General features: G+C 47.1%; 1 long non-coding RNA gene across 1 annotated transcript in view; it reads right to left on the bottom strand.

Annotated features, from left to right (window-relative positions):
* The window catches only part of LOC146862478 (uncharacterized), a 36,942-nt gene extending 25,681 nt beyond the window's left edge, over positions 1 to 11,261 (bottom strand). The window contains exons 1-2 of the long non-coding RNA XR_014978462.1: positions 11,152 to 11,261; positions 10,782 to 10,906 (exon numbers count right to left, since the gene is read on the bottom strand). This is a non-coding gene — a long non-coding RNA (uncharacterized LOC146862478). The remainder of the gene's footprint in view (positions 1 to 10,781; positions 10,907 to 11,151) is intronic.
* Between the last annotated feature and the right edge of the window lie 6,945 nt (positions 11,262 to 18,206).

Raw genomic sequence — 18,206 nt, 5'->3', positions numbered from 1 at the left:
CGACAAAAATTCGACCAAACTATGCAAGAAACCCCCCTCACGGTTAATAAAAAACACATCCACCGCCGGATGTGTAATACTTTTTATTTTACTCTCTGGAAAGGAGACGAACCTCACTTGAGAGTCACAGCGTGCTCCTGGCTGAGCCCAATGCTGTGTTACACCCACCAGTGCCCGCCGATTGCCTCACACCTCTGTGTTGTATTCCACAAGCTAGTGCGTATGCTATGACACTCTCTAGCCCATGTGCACTGTAACACCACCCCGTGAATATGTCATGCCACACTTGCCTTCGCACGGGTTATATTGCCCCATCTAACGTGCCTTCCTCGATGTGTATGTTATAACGCACAGCGCTATGCCATACATATTACAATCTGGGATCCATATCTTTGTCACAGTGCATATGCAACGTTACACTCCCCAGCACATATTTTATATTACAACTTTAGAGACTAGTTATGTTACACAACACTGCCCTGTGCATATTACACTCCAAGGCGCATATCGCATAGGACACGCTAGTGCCTGTGCTATCTTGCGCTCTCCAATGAATCTGTCATTGCGCACAATATATTGCATATTATATTTCACGCCCCGGTTCATCTTATATCACACTTTTTGGTGCATAGTTTATACCATATACTACATCTAGTTTTCATTTTCAATCGTGCTCCCAGGACTATGTTCTTTATAACACTGCGTCCACCTACCCTTTTCACGGGCATTACATTTTGCGATGGGGGTGGAGGGTCAGGGGGTGTTTCTGCCAAGTGAGCCCGGAGTCACAGTCACAAACGACCTCTTCTTCCTGAATAAAAGTGAGATTATGCTGCATACTTGTTCATATTTTAAGTAGTTCGCAAAGACACACATTTTAAAAACAATAAAGTTCCTAATACCCACCTTCTCTGACCAGTTAGCTTGCTGCCCCATCCACCTCCTCCCTATACTCTGTTGTCTGAATCCATGGACTAGCCTCCTCCATCCTGCCATGCATGGTCTGATGTGCTGCCACTGCCCTCCATTTAGCATGATGTACCAGTCCACTCCTCCTGCCCTCCATTGCCCAATTCTATGGCCCATCATTGACCTCCTGCTTAGCCTCTGTGCTTAGCTTGCTGCCCCTATTCTCCTTCCCCCTGCCCTCCAATGTCTTTGTGCATGCCCCTGCTCCATCCTTTTTGCCCACTATGTTCCATGGACCTGCCACTCCTATCTACTCTGAGTGCTCTGTTGAGCTGCCACTCCCCTCCCACCTGCCTAGCATTGTCAGATGACTGTAACCTGTCCCTGCCACCTCCACCCTGCCTGTCCACATGCCATGCCCCTATCCCGTTCCTCCTGTCCTCCATGGTCCATTTTACTGCCACACCCTTCTGCCCTCCCTGATCTGTTGTGCTGCAACTGCTCCTCCTGCCTGCCCCGCGCGGTCTGTTGTGAGGCCCCTTCCCCTGAACTCTCTTGTCTGTGCCCAGGTCCTGACCCTCCCTTCTATCCTCCATGGTCCTTTGTGCATGCCCCTGCACCCTCCTTCTTCCCCATCATAGCCATTGTGCTGCCACTAACCCTCCCGCTTGCCATGCATGGTCTTCTGTGCTGCCATGGCCCCTCCCACCTTCCCTGTGTGGTCAGCTAGCTGCCCCTGACCCCCTCCCATCTTCCCTTCATGGTCTGTGTGTATGCCACCATAGTCTCATTGTTGCTCTCCATGGTGTGTCTTGTTTCTAGTGCCCATCCTGCCTGACCTCCATGGTCATCTTGCTGCTCCTGCCCTGCCACCTTGCCCCCAGCCCTCTGTTTCCATGTGCAGACCCCTTATTCCCTCCCTCCTGGCTTGTCTGTTCCATTGTAATGCCCCTGATCCGTCCCTCCTGCCCTTTATGGTCTGTTATGCTGCAGCTTTCTCTCCTGTCTGTCCATTATGGTCAGCTAGCTACTATTGCCTCTTCCCATATGTTCTCTGTTGTCCATGTGCATGGTCCTGTCCCCTCCCTATTGCTTTCTATGGATTGTTGTGCTGCACTCCCGTCCTGCATGCGCTGTGTGGTGTATTGTGCTGCTGCAAACCCTGATGCATGCCCTGTAGGGTCAGTTTGGTGCACCTCTCCATGTCCCTCCTGTCCTCCGTTATCCGATTCTATGTCCCTACCCCAATTCCTCCTTCCTACCATGATTCAATGTACCATACTTGCGAACATTTTGAACTTGGTAAGAGGGAGATTTTGAAAAAAAACTGGGGTATTGATTTTCCCCTTTGAGTTACATTGAAAAAGAGGAGATTGTAGACAGGAGACAGATCAAATAAAGCCCATTTGAGCTTAAAAACATTGGACGTTTCCTGGCTGAAATGGGTCTGTTGGCATGTATGGTTGTACTACCACTGCCTCTTCCTTCTGCCCACAATGGTCTATTATATTGCCACAGCCTCTCTTGCCAGTCCTGTATTGTTGGTTTGTTGCCTTTGCCCCCCCTTTCCACTGCCCTCCATAGTCTGTTGTGCTGCCACTGCCCTTCCTGCCTGCCCAGTGTGGTCAAATTGTTGCCTCTGCACTCTCCTACCTGCCTTCAATTTTCAGAGTCCGTGCCCCTGGCCTCTGCCTCTCAACAGTATCCCAATGAACAACTAGATTGCTAACATTCTATATTAATTACAAAAGTGTGGAACGCCTGACGTCATCTTGATGTAATCAAAACTGTAATACCTAGAGTATTTCCTTTAGAAATTACATATATGAGAGGGTCTTATTTGCATCAAAATTATGGTTAGTGCTCTAAAAAACTAAAATGAGGACATATTTTCTGAGTTTTCAAATAGCGACAAAGAACTTTTAAATTATTTGTAATCTTTATGTTTTTTTATCCAGTTGACCACTTGATTAAATGTTGCACCTTGGCGAGAGGATGTGGTGTTACTTCCAGAGCTGCAGACTTTGCAACTGGGGAACCAGGTTGGAGTTTCTGCTTCAGCTCAACATTCTGTGATTGTGGTCAAATCACTTAATCTCCTCATGTCTACAACCAAAATGAATTTGATCTTGTGTGATGTAACCAATGCTCATGTAAAGCATTCCAATACCTGACACGTCTGCACTATATAAAACTGCAAATACACAAAAAATAAGTGTTTTGCACACTTCTGTCATTGGGCTACATGTGGGCTACATCTGGGGGATATTTGTGCTGCATTTATGCTCTTTTGTGTCTGGTGGCCATCTTGGGAGATTTATTTGTTATGAAGTTTCCTAATTTCCTCATTTACTGCAGTCTCCTCAGTAGGAAATGCTTTCAGTTTTTTACTTTGATTCCATCAAGAAGGTATTCAGATATGTCACACATTTGCCATAAATTCTGAATGTTAGCACTCTAGTTGCTCATTAGATCACTGTAGTAAAGCTACTGCTCACCATGGAAGTCTGCTGCTGGTATTAAAAGTGCATGTTTCAGTCTGCATATCAGAATTTTTTAATGAAATAGAAGAGGATTTGAGAAGTCACTCAAAATGTGCCCTAATTTTTCTTTCTTCAGCACTAATCATAATTTCTATGGCAAAATGAACCCCCTCATTGTGTTCCTTTTTAAATTAAATGTTTTAAGTGTTACCAGTTTATTCCAATCAAGATGGCTTCAGGTGTGCCATACTTTTCTCATAAGTAAGACAGTAAGCTCTCTAGTTGTTCTTAAGAACACTCTGGGACATTCTGTCATTAGGCTATACTTGGGCTACATCTGGGTGATATTTGGGCTACATTTGGGCTCTTTTGTCTCTGGTGGCCATCTTGGGAGATTTATTTGTTATGAAGTTTCCTAATTTCCTCATTTACTGCAGTCTCCTCAGTGGGAATGCTTTCAGTTTTTTATTTTGGTTCCATCAAGAAGGCATTCAGATGTGTCACACATTTGCCATAAATTCTGAATGTTAGCACTCTAGTTGCTCATTAGATCACTGTAGTAAAACTACTGCTCACCAGGGAAGTCTGCTGCTGGTATTCAAAGTGCATGTTTCAGTCTGCATGTCAGAATTTGTTTATGAAATAGAAGAGGATTTGAGAAGTCAAAATGTGCCCTAATTTTTCTTTCTGCAGAACTAATCATAATTTCTATGGCAAAATGAACCCCCTCATTTTGTTCCTTTGTAAATTAAATGTTTTAAGCGTTACCACTTTATTCCAATCAAGATGGCTTCAGGTGTGCCATACTTTTGTCATAAGTAAGACTGTTAGCGCTCTAGTTGTTCGTTAGAACACTCTGGGACATTCTGTCATTGGGCTATACTTGGGCTACATCTGGGTGATATTTGGGCTACATTTTGGCTCTTTTGTCTCTGGTGGCCATTTTGGGAGACTTATTTGTTATGATGTTTCCTAATTTCCTCATTTACTACAGTCTCCTCAGTAGGAATTACTTTCAGTTTTTTACTTTGATTGCATCAAGAAGGCATTCAGATGTGTCACAAATTTGCCATAAATTCAGAATGTTAGCACTCTAGTTGCTTATTAGATCACTGTAGTAAAGCTACTGCTCACCAGGTATGTCTGCTGCTGGTACTGAAAGTGCATGTTTCAGTCTGCATGTCAGAATGTTTTAATGAAATAGAAGAGGATTTGAGAAGTCACTCAAAATGTGCCCTAATTTTGCTTTTTGCAGCACTAATCATACTTTCTATGGCAAACTGAACCCCCACGTTTTGTTCCTTTTTAAATTAAATGTTTTAAGAATTACCGCTTTATTCCAACCAAGATGGCTTCAGGTGTGCCATACGTTTGTCATAAGTAGGACTGTTCGTACTCTATTTGTTCTTTAGAACACTCTGGGAAGCTGCAGTAGAACACAAAGGAATCAACTGACAGTCTCTGCCCTTGTTGGATGTACATGTTTTACTGAGAATGTCAGACTTTATTCTCACATGACTGAGAAAGATAATGTGAATTTACAGAAAATATGTTCTCAGTTAGCTTATAGATCGCCTTCCAAACCTCTGTGGGAAAAGCATGAGAAAATAGTTTTCTCTCAAACATGATTCATGATTCACAGCAGAAGGCTTTTAAACATGGTAAAATCACCTTAGAACACACCACAATTCCTAAAATGAGTATGGTACCATCAACAAATGATTTATAATGTAACTAAAGTCTTAAAACCTTCTATTAACTGCAATGCTTTTTAATGAGGTGCTATCATGTATATTGGTCCACGATGGCTGCCAACACTTCTTGGATGAAGTGCTGACAGCCAATCAGATCTCACGATGAGATGTGTGGTTAGGCTCCGCCCAGATATATATGTGATTTTACTTTTGATTTTCTCAGGAACTACTGAACGGATTTACACCATTTAAGCAAAAGGCACATGCCTGACCTGAGGACTATCTCTTTGCCAAATGTCAAGTAATTCTGTTCAGCCATTTGGGCTGTACCTTCAACTAAAGGTCCTATGGGAAAATGCATGGGGAAAACGCGTTTTGGGACCCCCCTTTTTTCTCAGCCCCCGCTTGACGAATCACCCCGAGACTTTCAGGGTAGGAGCTGAGCGGAGCGCCCCATTAGTTTTGAAAATTTCACGAAGATAAGTCAACCGGCGCCAAAGTTATTCAAAATATAATTTTCAGATTTCCTATGGGAACTCGGTCCTAACTATAACTATCTACTGGCGACCGCCAGTAGATAATATATATATTTTTACTGAAAAAAAAGGTAAGTGATGCATTATAGCTTTATATGATAATAAGATCTTAGCTTGCTGAGCTATCTATAACCAGTGCCCCCACCATGCAGTGCTTATAACCACGTATATTACATCACTCATGGCATGCTAAATGACAAGCTGAACGTGAAGGTGCCAAAATCTGAAATCTTACACTTTGTTAATGTCCTTGACAGTAATACCCATTCCATGGTTTACAAGTACCAAAATACAAAGCAAGCAGGGCACAAGTCCTAAAAAATACAAGTGGGGCGACTAACCTAGTTAGACAGTATGCAAGTGGCATCACGGCACGTGACATCACGGCACATGACATCACGGTGCATGACAATACATGTGGCATCAAAGGAATTCACATTATAGGAAGTGGCATCACAAGCCACAACTTTAATATGTACGCGTGATGTAAAGCTCTCTGACAATGCTTTGGGAGGAGTAGCGCTATACAAGAAAAAATAGTGGTACTTAAATTATTTCAACGCCTCCTCAGGGGTAGTAAGCGCTATATAAATTACATTTAGTATTATGTAGCTACTGGGAGACCAACACATCTGACATTCTTACAGTGCACGCATATCTAGTAAACGAACCTGAACAAAGTGAAAAGCTGCCTCTCTTAAGTATGTGTGAAGTGCTAACCTTTGTTTCCCCTCTGCTGAATTTCCTTCTAGGTGTGAGGCTCCTGACTGCTGCCAGCAAGGAGACTCCAACAAAAGGAGGCCTGATGACCCCTCAGATGCGGTTTTTAGGTCTCGCCTGAGACAGCGCTTTAGCGCTGCTCAGGCGAGACTTATAGTAAGCGAGTTTTGGAAGTGCAAACAGTGGCTTTTCAGGCCTCCAAATACAGTGCATGTGCCCCAGGCGCGCGCACCATTTGGCAGCCTGAAAAGCACTGCCTGATCACTTGCTTTGATGTCCTCAGTGAGCCGTGCGGACACTGAGGACATCAAAGTGCACACCATTTGCCACCCCCTTGTTTTTTCCTTTGATCCCTATCTTTCCCTTCCTCAATCTCACCCTCTCCCTGCCTTTTACAACTGTGGCCCGCCCCCACTCCCCCCTCCCACTCCCTCCTCGTTTAATGTCGCTGTCATTGTCATCATATTTTGGAGTGAATTCACAGTTTGAGTCCGCTCGCACTACGGTGGTTCAGCACATTAGATAGAGGCGAGCAGTTCTGGGCTGCCGGTAAATTGCGTTTGGCTCTAACTAACCAAAACCTTTAAAGTAAACATGTTGTTCCTGACTAGATTTCACATGCTTTACTTAATCTTGCATTACCTATGTGTTTGTTTTTTCAAGGATTTTGTTACTTATTTTTCACGCACCTATCACTCTTGTCTCCCCTCCCTTATAACCTATTTCCAGGTTCTCCAGCGCCACAACGTCATATAAATGGCAATAGCACTATGCAAATATAATCACTCCTCTGCAAATGAACAGACTAAAGTAAAAAAACATTAGATTTCAATGCTAAAAACTCTAACTTTCACAAATGCGAGACTGCTGCACGCTGCACACTGCTGCACGCCGCACACTGCTGCACGCCGCACACTGCTGCACGCCACACACTGCTGCACGTCACACACTGCTGCATGCCGCACACTGCTGCACGCCGCTGCACGCCACACACTGCTGCACACCACACACTGCTGCACGCCACACACTGCTGCACGCCTCACACTGCTGCACGCCGCACACTGCTGCACGCCGCACACTGCTGCATGCCGCTGCACGCCGCACACTGCTGCACGCCGCACACTGCTGCACGCCACACACTGCTGCATGCCACACACTGCTGCATGCCACACACTGCTGCATGCCGCTGCACGCCGCACACTGCTGCACGCCGCACACTGCTGCACGCCACACACTGCTGCACACCACACACTGCTGCACGCCACACACTGCTGAACGGTGCACACTGCTGCACGCCACACACTGCTGCATGCCACACACTGCTGCATGCCGCACACTGCTGCACGCTGCTGCACGCCACACACAGCTGCACGCCACACACTGCTGCACGCCACACACTGCTGCATGCCTCACACTGCTGCACGCCGCACACTGCTGCACGCCGCACACTGCTGCATGCCGCTGCACGCCGCACACTGCTGCACGCCGCACACTGCTGCACGCCACACACTGCTGCACGCCGCACACTGCTGCACGCCACACACTGCTGCACGCCACACACTGCTGCATGCCACACACTGCTGCACGCCGCTGCACGCCACACACTGCTGCACGCCACACACTGCTGCACGCCACACACTGCTGCACGCCTCACACTGCTGCACGCCTCACACTGCTGCACGCTGCACACTGCTGCATGCCGCTGCACGCCGCACACTGCTGCACGCCGCACACTGCTGCACGCCACACACTGCTGCACGCCACACACTGCTGCACGCCACACACTGCTGCACGCCTCACACTGCTGCACGCCGCACACTGCTGCACGCCGCACACTGCTGCATGCCGCTGCACGCCGCACACTGCTGCACGCCGCACACTGCTGCACGCCACACACTGCTGCATGCCACACACTGCTGCACGCCACACACTGCTGCATGCCGCTGCACGCCGCACACTGCTGCATGCCGCACACTGCTGCACGCCACACACTGCTGCACACCACACACTGCTGCACGCCACACACTGCTGAACGGCGCACACTGCTGCACGCCACACACTGCTGCATGCCACACACTGCTGCATGCCGCACACTGCTGCACGCCGCTGCACGCCACACACTGCTGCACGCCACACACTACTGCATGCCACACACTGCTGCACGCCTCACACTGCTGCACGCCGCACACTGCTGCACGTCGCACACTGCTGTATGCCGCTGCACGCCGCACACTGCTGCACGCCGCACACTGCTGCACGCCACACACTGCTGCACGCCACACACTGTTGCATGCCGCTCACTGCTGCACGCCACACACTGCTGCACGCCACACACTGCTGCATGCCGCACACTGCTGCACGCCGCTGCACACCACACACTGCTGCACACCACACACTGCTGCACGCCACACACTGCTGCACGCCTCACACTGCTGCACGCCGCACACTGCTGCACGCCGCACACTGCTGCATGCCGCTGCACGCCGCACACTGCTGCACGCCGCACACTGCTGCACGCCACACACTGCTGCACGCCACACACTGCTGCACGCCACACACTGCTGCATGCCGCTGCACGCCGCACACTGCTGCACGCCGCACACTGCTGCTCGCCACACACTGCTGCACACCACACACTGCTGCACGCCACACACTGCTGAACGGCGCACAATGCTACATGAAACACTTCTGCATGCCACACACTGCTGCACTCCACACACTGCTGCACGCTGCACACTGCTGCACGCCGCATACTACCGCACGCCGCACAATGCTGCGCACACTGCTGCATTACACACTGCTGCACGCCGCACACTGCTGCATGCCGCACACTGCTACACGAAACACTGCTGCATGCCACACACTGCTGCACGCCGCACACTGCTGCACGCCGCACACTGCTGCACGCCACACACTGCTGCATGCCGCTGCACGCCACACACTGCTGCACGCCACACACTGCTGCACACCACACACTGCTGCATGCCGCACACTGCTGCATGCCGCACACTGCTGCACACCACACACTGCTGCATGCCTCACACTGCTACACGAAACACTGCTGCATGCCACACACTGCTGCACGCCGCACACTGCTGCATGCCACACTGCTGCATGCCACTGCACGCCGCACACTGCTGCACACCGCACACTGCTGCACACCGCACACTGCTGCACACCGCACACTGCTGCACGCTGCACACTGCTGCACGCCGCACAATGCTGCACGCCGCACAATGCTGCACGCCGCACAATGCTGCATGCCACACAATGCCGCACACTGCTGCACGCCACACACTGCTGCACACTGCTGCATTACTCACTGCTGCATGCTGTATGACACTGCTGCACGCAGCACACTGCTGCATGCCGTACACTGCTGCATGCCGCACACCGCTGCAAGCCGCTGCACGCCACACGCTGCTGCACGCCACACGCTGCTGCACGCCACACGCTGCTGCACGCCACACGCTGCTGCACGCCGCATACTGCTGCACGCCGCACACTGCTGCACTCCACACACTGCTTTTATGCGAGTTTATGCTACTGACATTGTAAATGACAATGCCTTTTATTTGTTTTAAAACCAAAGCATAAATAAAAGGCATTGTAATTTTACAATGCCAATAGCTCAAACTCTTATAAATGCGAGACCTATTGCATTGCAAATGCTTGTTTGTTATGGGCCGAGCAGGAGTCTAAAATAACAAAGCCCCTTCACTGCCTGCACATTGTTGCAGATGGAAAGCAGCCAACTTGCAGGAGCTGCTGAAAGTGTCCCAGTGTTTGGAAATTACACTGGGAGGAGTTCAACACATTATTTAGTGGGGCCCAACTTCTTGGCAGGGTGGATATCGTTTTCCCTGTGAAAAAAGTGGGTGGACGCCGTCCACCCGTGTGTACCACCAACTTGTGCCCTGAAAGCATGGCTCATGTGTATTCAGGGCCGTCTTTAGGGCAGTGTGACTGGTGCAGTTGCACTGAGTACTGACCTGTGGAGGGGGCACCAACTTCATAGGGGGGGCGCTGTGTTTAGCTATAACTTATGATTGGAGAGATGAGGGGCACTTTTGCCTGGTGGTAGTGAGAGAATCCGAGAAGGTGGTCATGAGGTGCGGGCGCCAAAAATGATTGTTGCACCCGGCGCCACCAGCATTAAAGCCAGCCCTGTGTGTCTTCCAAGTCGCAACAAAGGAAGTGAGACCCCTCTGCCTTCAGCTTTCCTTTAGGAACGGCAATGGTTCGCAACGCCTTCAATGAGCTCTGTAATGTTCAAAACAAATCTAAGTGACTTTTTTGAATACTGGCTTTGCTTTCCGAATGCAATTGTTTTTGTACACCAGGTCCATACACCGCCTATTTATTGAGTGAGTCGATGCCCAGAAGGGCAGCTGAGCCCAGAAAATCAAGGTACAAAAACAGAGACACGCTTTTCCTACCTCAAAAATATTTGGAGTTATTGAAGTCCTGCCTTTATTGTTTTTGTCTTATGTTAATCTTCTCTCAAAATGTTTGTTGAAATGCGCCTTCATCCATCTGGGCCAAATCCACGAAGTACAAAAACCTAAAAAAATAAAAAAATAAAAAATAAGCCTTATTATAAATTGTATGCTACTGAAACTATATTTTTGCAGCGCTTCAAATATAAGAGCATGGGGCCATTTCAAGGCGTTCATAATTTAAACACGCATTTACAGTTGATGAATTTGCTTGCAGTTCAGTTGCTCAGCCTTTTCCGCTGCTTGTCAGGCACCCTGCGGTGCCGCGCGCCAGACGCCAAGCGCACTTGACCGATATAGTCTGACAAACCTTGCACCGACCGTCTGGCGACCATCCCTTTGCATATTCTATATTTTCTGTCTGACATTCTCAGCAGACACCCCGGAGGAGAAGGAGGCTGGGCACAGATTGCTCTTTCGGGGAGAAAGTTACAGTAATGCTTTGTGACTGCAAGCTTGGCGCGTAGAGGCCCCCGGAGTGTGTGACTAAGCACTAGGGCGGGAGCATCAGGCCTCTAATAGGATTGAAGAGTAATCCTAAAGCGAAAGGCAGCGAATGACACCGGAGATAAGCCGGAGGGGGTGTGCCAGACGTCTCGAAGGGAACACAATCTTCTTAAGGCACTGTACACAATTAAAGTGCCTCTGAACAAGGCTACTGTGAAAATAAATGTAAATTGTTTTCGCTTATGGACAGACGCTTTAACGCTAGTGGGGGAAGTCTCACAGACCCAGGGATAATATATTAGGGTTGATTAAAGGAGTTAAGTGTGTGGAAAAATGCTTCAGGGGCGATTTTTACACTGATGTGAAATGCCCATGTGATGCTGCCAGAAATGTAATTCGAAGTGTATGTTAGGCAACCTACAGAGTAAATGGTCCCACTTAGGAATAGGTGACTCCTCGACTGAAGCTCCGCAAAATAAGCTATTTCGCGCTCCAATAGCCATTTTATTTGTTCATCATAACACACCGACCACCGTTACGACTCATGCGGAGCGGCATTACCTTATGGAATCCCGCTATGCTTCATTTCTAGTGGGCAGGTTTCACGTACTGTTTTTCCGCTTATGGGGGAACCACACCCGATGTTACTGTGCCATAATTCTGCAGGGGAAATCTCCATGAGGGTTTGGCAGTAGCACCTGCCATGCTCCGTTGCTCCCTTCCCTGTCTTTTTCTGACAAATACCAGATAACAGGACTTTAAAGTACTTAGGCGGGTGGGGGGAATCCTGTAGCGTAGGGGGTTGGTGGGTGGCTTGGAGGGTGCGTATCTGCCACCGTCTTGTCACGCAGAGGCCCCTCCGGGTAGGGATATGTGTGCTTATGCACTGCTTTCTTCCACACAGAGTTTCTCTGTTGAGAGTTCCACCGCCTTCTTACATAGAGTTCCCTTTATGTGTCTCTGCCATTAGCCTGTCATAGTTCTTATCTTATTTAATCACATAGAGTTCACTGTGCACGTCTAGAGTTCATTGTGTCTGTGTGTTATTATTAGTGTTGTTACCTCATCACATGTCGTTCTAGTTCCATGTGTCTGCATGCTAATGCCATCACTTTATAACGTCTGTGTGTCTGTACCAAACATTCAGCATAGATTTCCATATGTGTACATGTCTATATCACCTCTTGATTAGATAGAGTTTTCTGTGTCTTTCTACAACCACATATAGTATCCTTTCTGTGTGTTTATGTCACGACCTTATCATATAGCGTTTCCTGCGTCGTTTTACAGCCATCTTATCACACAGAGTTCCATTTGCTCAAGTGTGTTTGTTCGACTTTGTATAGTCACCTTTTCTCTCACCAATCCCTGAATGTGTGTGCATGTGTGCATGTGTGTATCAGGCAGGCAACTAGAGCCAAATTTCGGGGGGGGCTGAAAAAGATTTTAGGGGGGGCTAAGTCTTCCAGCCATAGGCAGAGTGGCTGTAAGAAGGGGCGAAACCACAACAAAAGCCTCATTAACGAGTAAATGGTCTTTTAAAGACCTGTGAAGTACCCGGGTCCGGCTGCAATTAGACGGACGCCAGCCCGCGAGGCTGTCTCAGCTGGGCTGACACACATGAGGGGGGGGGGCTGAAGCCCGGTGAGCCCAATGGGTGTTGCGCGCCTGGTGTGTATGTATGTATGTGTCTGCATGTGGCATGATTGTATAACTTAAAGTTGCAAGTATTTGCATTCAACCACTTTACCACGCACCTGTGTTTCTGTATCACCAGGTTACAGTGCTTAATTTGTAAAATATGAAGTGCAGGTGCTCAATTGTTTGTCGGAGGCCACGCCTACTTTCACTGGCACCACCCACTTCCTCCACTGGCTCCACCCACTTACTATATTAGCTCCACCCACATCTTCAACTGGCTCTGCTAAAAGTAAGATGTAATATATACCTGATCCGAATTTCAGCAAGGGAGCCTTCCTCATAGAAAGGTTTTGATAGGAGGCATCCCTGCCCTGTGAACAGTGTAAGGTGTAAGAGCACTTTGCATCATTCACACATTGCATAGATACAATCCTACGTGTGTCAATATATAGGGAATGTTACATCAGACAGGACTACAAGGTATAGGAGTCACATGTCATCCATGATTGTCATTGTAGGCAATATAGTTTAAGAGTTCGAAGTCTGGAAAAGCGCAAATTCAGAATTTAAAACATAACAGCATTGTTAGGGGTTCTCTTCAATAAGAATTGATTTCTACCCAAATTAACCCTTTTTGCAAGATTAGGATAATGAAAAATTGGGCAAAAAAACATATAGCTCTAATATATAACTTGCCGTTTGCATGCAGCTCTTTGATGACAGACTTGTTAATAGCTTGCTGTTCTATGATAGGATTTTAACTTACAAACTGCAAGTAACAAAAGGATCTCTCCGACAGAAGCAGTAACACGCACTGCCCTATTTTACATTATATGCACTTTTTGATCTGCATGGTAAACTTTCTTTGCAGCAGGTAAATAACCCTGTACTACCTTTCAAGCAGTCACAACTTCCCCTAGACAAAACTCCTGTCTCTCTCCAGGTCCAGGAAGACGAATAATCACCAGAGTTATCTTGACATTTTAATTTATGCCTGAATATTACTGGAGCCCAGGAACTCGGCAGCAGGTGCTTTTAAAACAAGAATATACTGGCAAACTGACTCAGACTCACTGCAATGCTAGTACAGAGTCTGCAGCCTTACTTAGGCTGCTGCGCAGCTTTATTTTGTTTTTAACTGATTAATTCTGCTCAGTATTGGGCCCTGCTGCCAGGCCCTGTCTGCCACTTCACCCCTGAAGGCCTGAACACGAATGGCCATGATTCCGAATCGTATGGTGGTGGTGAGCCTGAGGCAGTCGCGGGTATGCTGGAGTGTGTGTGGCAAAGCAGCGAATGCGCACGCAATGTGAAAAAAATCTGCACACGCTGCTTGCCGCGCAGAGCCCCAACACCCGCAGATTTGCTGAACCAAAACTGAATCCATGAGCCTGGGCCGGCCCGCAACTGCACAACATGACATCATCAAACTAAGTGCCGCAAGCCCGCGGCCACTCCTCATCAGACACTGCATCAATCAATATAAAAACATATCACAGCGCCTGCCAGGCCCTGCCCTGCCTCAGCTGCGCAGCTTTATTTTTAACTCATGATGATTAGGCCGCCCGCCGCCGCCGGACTACCCCAGGCCATGCCTCACCTGGTGGCGCTTAACTCTATGTACTGCACAGTGCAGAGCAGTATTCTACTCCACCAAGTCCACTGACCTCAATGCGGCCAACGTCGTCCAGGTGCCGCTACTTTGAACGGCGGCTGGCTGGACATAATGACTTGGACGGTGTGGTGGTGAGCCTGAGGCAGTGCGGGTATGCTGGGGTGTGGCAAAGCAGCGAATGCACAGGCTTTGCAATGTGAAAAAATCTGCACATGCTGCTTGCCACGCATAGCTCCAACCCCCGCAGATTTGCTGAGCCTGACCCTGAACCGAAACTGAATCTATCCCAGTAGTACTGTAGTACTGACCAAACTGCGCAACATCCACTACTAGCAACATCTGACCAATCAACATAAAAAACCCAGTAATCACGGCGCCTGACTGGCCCTGCCCTGCCTGACCTCAGGCCATGCCTTGCCCTCAACTGGTCCGCCGGCGCCGTTGAAGTTCAACCACCAGTGTGGATACTCAGTGCTGGACGCGGTGCCGGTCACGGTGGTGAGGTGCGGCCATACGGGTATGCTGGGGCGTACCGTGGCAAAATTAAAGTAGCAAATGCACGCGCATTCAATTGCAAAATCTGCGCACACGTTGCTGCCTCTGCCCTGCACAGCCCCAACCCCCGCAGAAGAAGACCAGCCCAGGCACAGCCCTGCCCAACTCAGTGTTCCGCCCACTGGGCCGGCAACACTGATTCGCGGCCGCTGGGCCGGCGGATTGAGCAGAAGTCTTGTGAGTTGTGAAAGAGTGAGAATGAGAATCGGAGTCCCCGTCACGTCACCATACAGTGAAGTTCTTCAACATGATCATCAGTCCTGTCACGTTATCAACACAACCAGTACGAAGGTAAAGTAACAGCCGCACTTACGGACGTACAGCAGCACATGCTCTCTGTGCCAGTGCCACTAATTATCAATTACTGACGTGCACTAAATGCGTGATTGTAGACCCGGCCCTGATAATTAAGTGCCGGTGCTAAGCACCGGCTAGCACCGGCATAAATTAAGCACTGCCAAGTTATCATATAAGAGAGTAGTTCCTTGAGTCTGTGTACCTCCACATTATCGCATAGTGTCCTGTGTCTGTGTATTGCTACCTTGTCACAGATGAGGTGTACTACCATCTTATCACATCATTCCCTGAGTCTGCGTGCAGATACCTTATCACACAGAATTCCACTTGGGTGTTTTGCGTGTACCATGGCCTTTTTTTTTAATTCCTTCATTCAGGGTTTTCTTTGTGCATATTCCACCTCATAATACAGAATGTATACTATCACTTTATCACATAATATTCTCTGGGTCTCTCTACAGGCTCCATATCAGAAAGATTTCCTTGTGGACCCTCTACAGCCACCTAATCATAGAGTTTCCTATGTGTTAGCACATCCACCTAATCCCAGTGTGATAGTAAATGCCATGGTTTCCTATTACTTCTGTTCCTAGTTTCCAACAATACCTGCTCATCACCCAGGTTGACTGCAGTGGTCCATCTGCTACAGTCCTTGACCAACGGGCCCTTACATATGAAAGGCCAGATGCAAGTGTCAGTGGTGAGTGGTCTTGGGGTTATTTTGAGTGGTTGAATTTCTTACATTCTATACATTTAGAAAATAGGATGTACCCTGTAACCAGTTTTGCAAGGGGCTGGGGTAAGCAGTTATTCTAGAATATAACAAAATGTCCCTTAGACGTTGTCAACCTATATGTCCATTAATCATGGAGGAAAAAACACAAATCAGCGGAAAGCATCTACCAAAGAAACAATTCCATTTATTTCAATATAAGCACTTCAATATGCCAGTTACAAATTGACCATACATACACCCAAAATAGGCCATATTGACCCCACCAAACATCCCTTCTGAAAAACAAACAGACACATTATACATGACATCAATTTGAAAACAAAGATCCAAGAAGGGGGTAGCTTGAGGGCAAGAAGACAACTCAACAGGAAAAACTGTTTGAATTTAACAAGTCAATCTACTTGCTTTGCAGTATAAGTTGATGCCCTAGCGAGCTTCCATCTCTCGATGTTTCAGTCCCACTCCTATCATTTCAAGGTACCATCATCAGGACCAGGAAGAGGTTACTTTTTAAAATTAATTAGGGTACTGTTTTCTGGATGTTCTCTGGAATGCATCCACACATCTGTTTCGCCCACAGTAAATCACCTGCTCAGGTAAGTTCCTCTGTTGGTTTGGGAAACCCTAAGTTCCAACCTTATGAATTCTGTTCCTGCCTTGCGATCGGTTCAGTGACTAAATATCGAGGGACATAATATAGAATGCCCAAAATATCGACGCCAAAATATAGAAGGACAGAATATCGACTCCCTATCTACAAACAGGTAAGTACTAAAATATCGATTCCAAAATATAGAATGTTAAAATATAGTTAGCTAAAATATCGAATTTTTTAAATGTATTAAAAATAATATAAAAGTAATTAAATATTAAAAACAATTAAATAAAACATACATAATATAATATAAAATAGCTTAAAATGTAAACATAATAAAACTAATGTAAAAAAAGTAGAGCTTTTGTTGGATAGTGAGAGCGTAAAAATTACTAATCCCACTCCAGTGAGTGCAACAGTAGGGAAAACGTTGGATAGCATAGGGGTAAAAATTACTATTCCCACTCCAGTGAGTACAACAGTAGGGAAAGCGTTGGATAGCGTAGGGGTAAAAATTACTATTCCCACTCCAGAGAGTGCAACAGTAGGGAAAGTGTTGGATAGCGTAGGGGTAAAAATTACTATTCCCACTCCAGTGAGTGCAACAGTAGGGAAAACGTTGGATAGCGTAGGGGTAAAAATTGCTATTCCCACTCCAAAGAGTGCAACAGTAGGGAAAGCATTGGATAGCGGGAGAGTTAAAATTACTATTCCCACTCCAGAGAGTGCAACAGTAGGGATATCGTTGGATAGCGGGAAGGGAAAAATTACTATTCTCACTCCAGTGACTCCAACAGTAGGGAAAGCATTGGATAGCGTAGGGGTAAAAATTACTTTTCCCACTCCAGTGAGTGCAACAGTAGGGGAAACGTTGGATAGCGTAGGGGTAAAAATTGATATTCCCACTCCAAAGAGTGCAACAGTAGGGAAAGCGTTGGATAGCGGGAGGCTAGAATTTACTATTCCCACTCCAGAGAGTGCAACAGTAGGGAAAGCGTTGGATAGCGGGACGGGAAAAATTACTATTCCCACTCCAGTGAGTGCAACAGTAGGGAAAGCGTTGGATAGCGTAGGGGTACAAATTACTATTCCCACTCCAGTGAATGCAACAGTAGGGAAAACGCTGGATAGTGTAGGGGTAATAATTACTATTCCCACTCCAAAGAGTGTAACAGTAGGGAAAGCGTTGGATAGCAGGAGGGTAAAAATTACTATTCCCACTCCAGTGAGTGCAACAGTAGGGAAAGAGTTGGATAGCGGAGGGTAAAAAATACTATTCCCACTCCTGAGAGTGCAAAAGTAGGGAAAGTAATGATTTAAATTTAAAATAAGATTACATTAATTATCAATACCAATACAAAGTTAATTAAAAATAATTACCAATTAATAACAATTAATTACCATTGAAAAATATTAATGAGCAATTAATACAAATTAATTACCAATTAATACAAATTAATTACCAATTAATAATTAATT

This window comes from Triturus cristatus, chromosome 2_2 (genome assembly GCF_964204655.1).
Source record: "Triturus cristatus chromosome 2_2, aTriCri1.1, whole genome shotgun sequence".
Taxonomy (NCBI): domain Eukaryota; kingdom Metazoa; phylum Chordata; class Amphibia; order Caudata; family Salamandridae; genus Triturus; species Triturus cristatus.
This window is presented reverse-complemented; position numbering and strand designations above follow the sequence as displayed.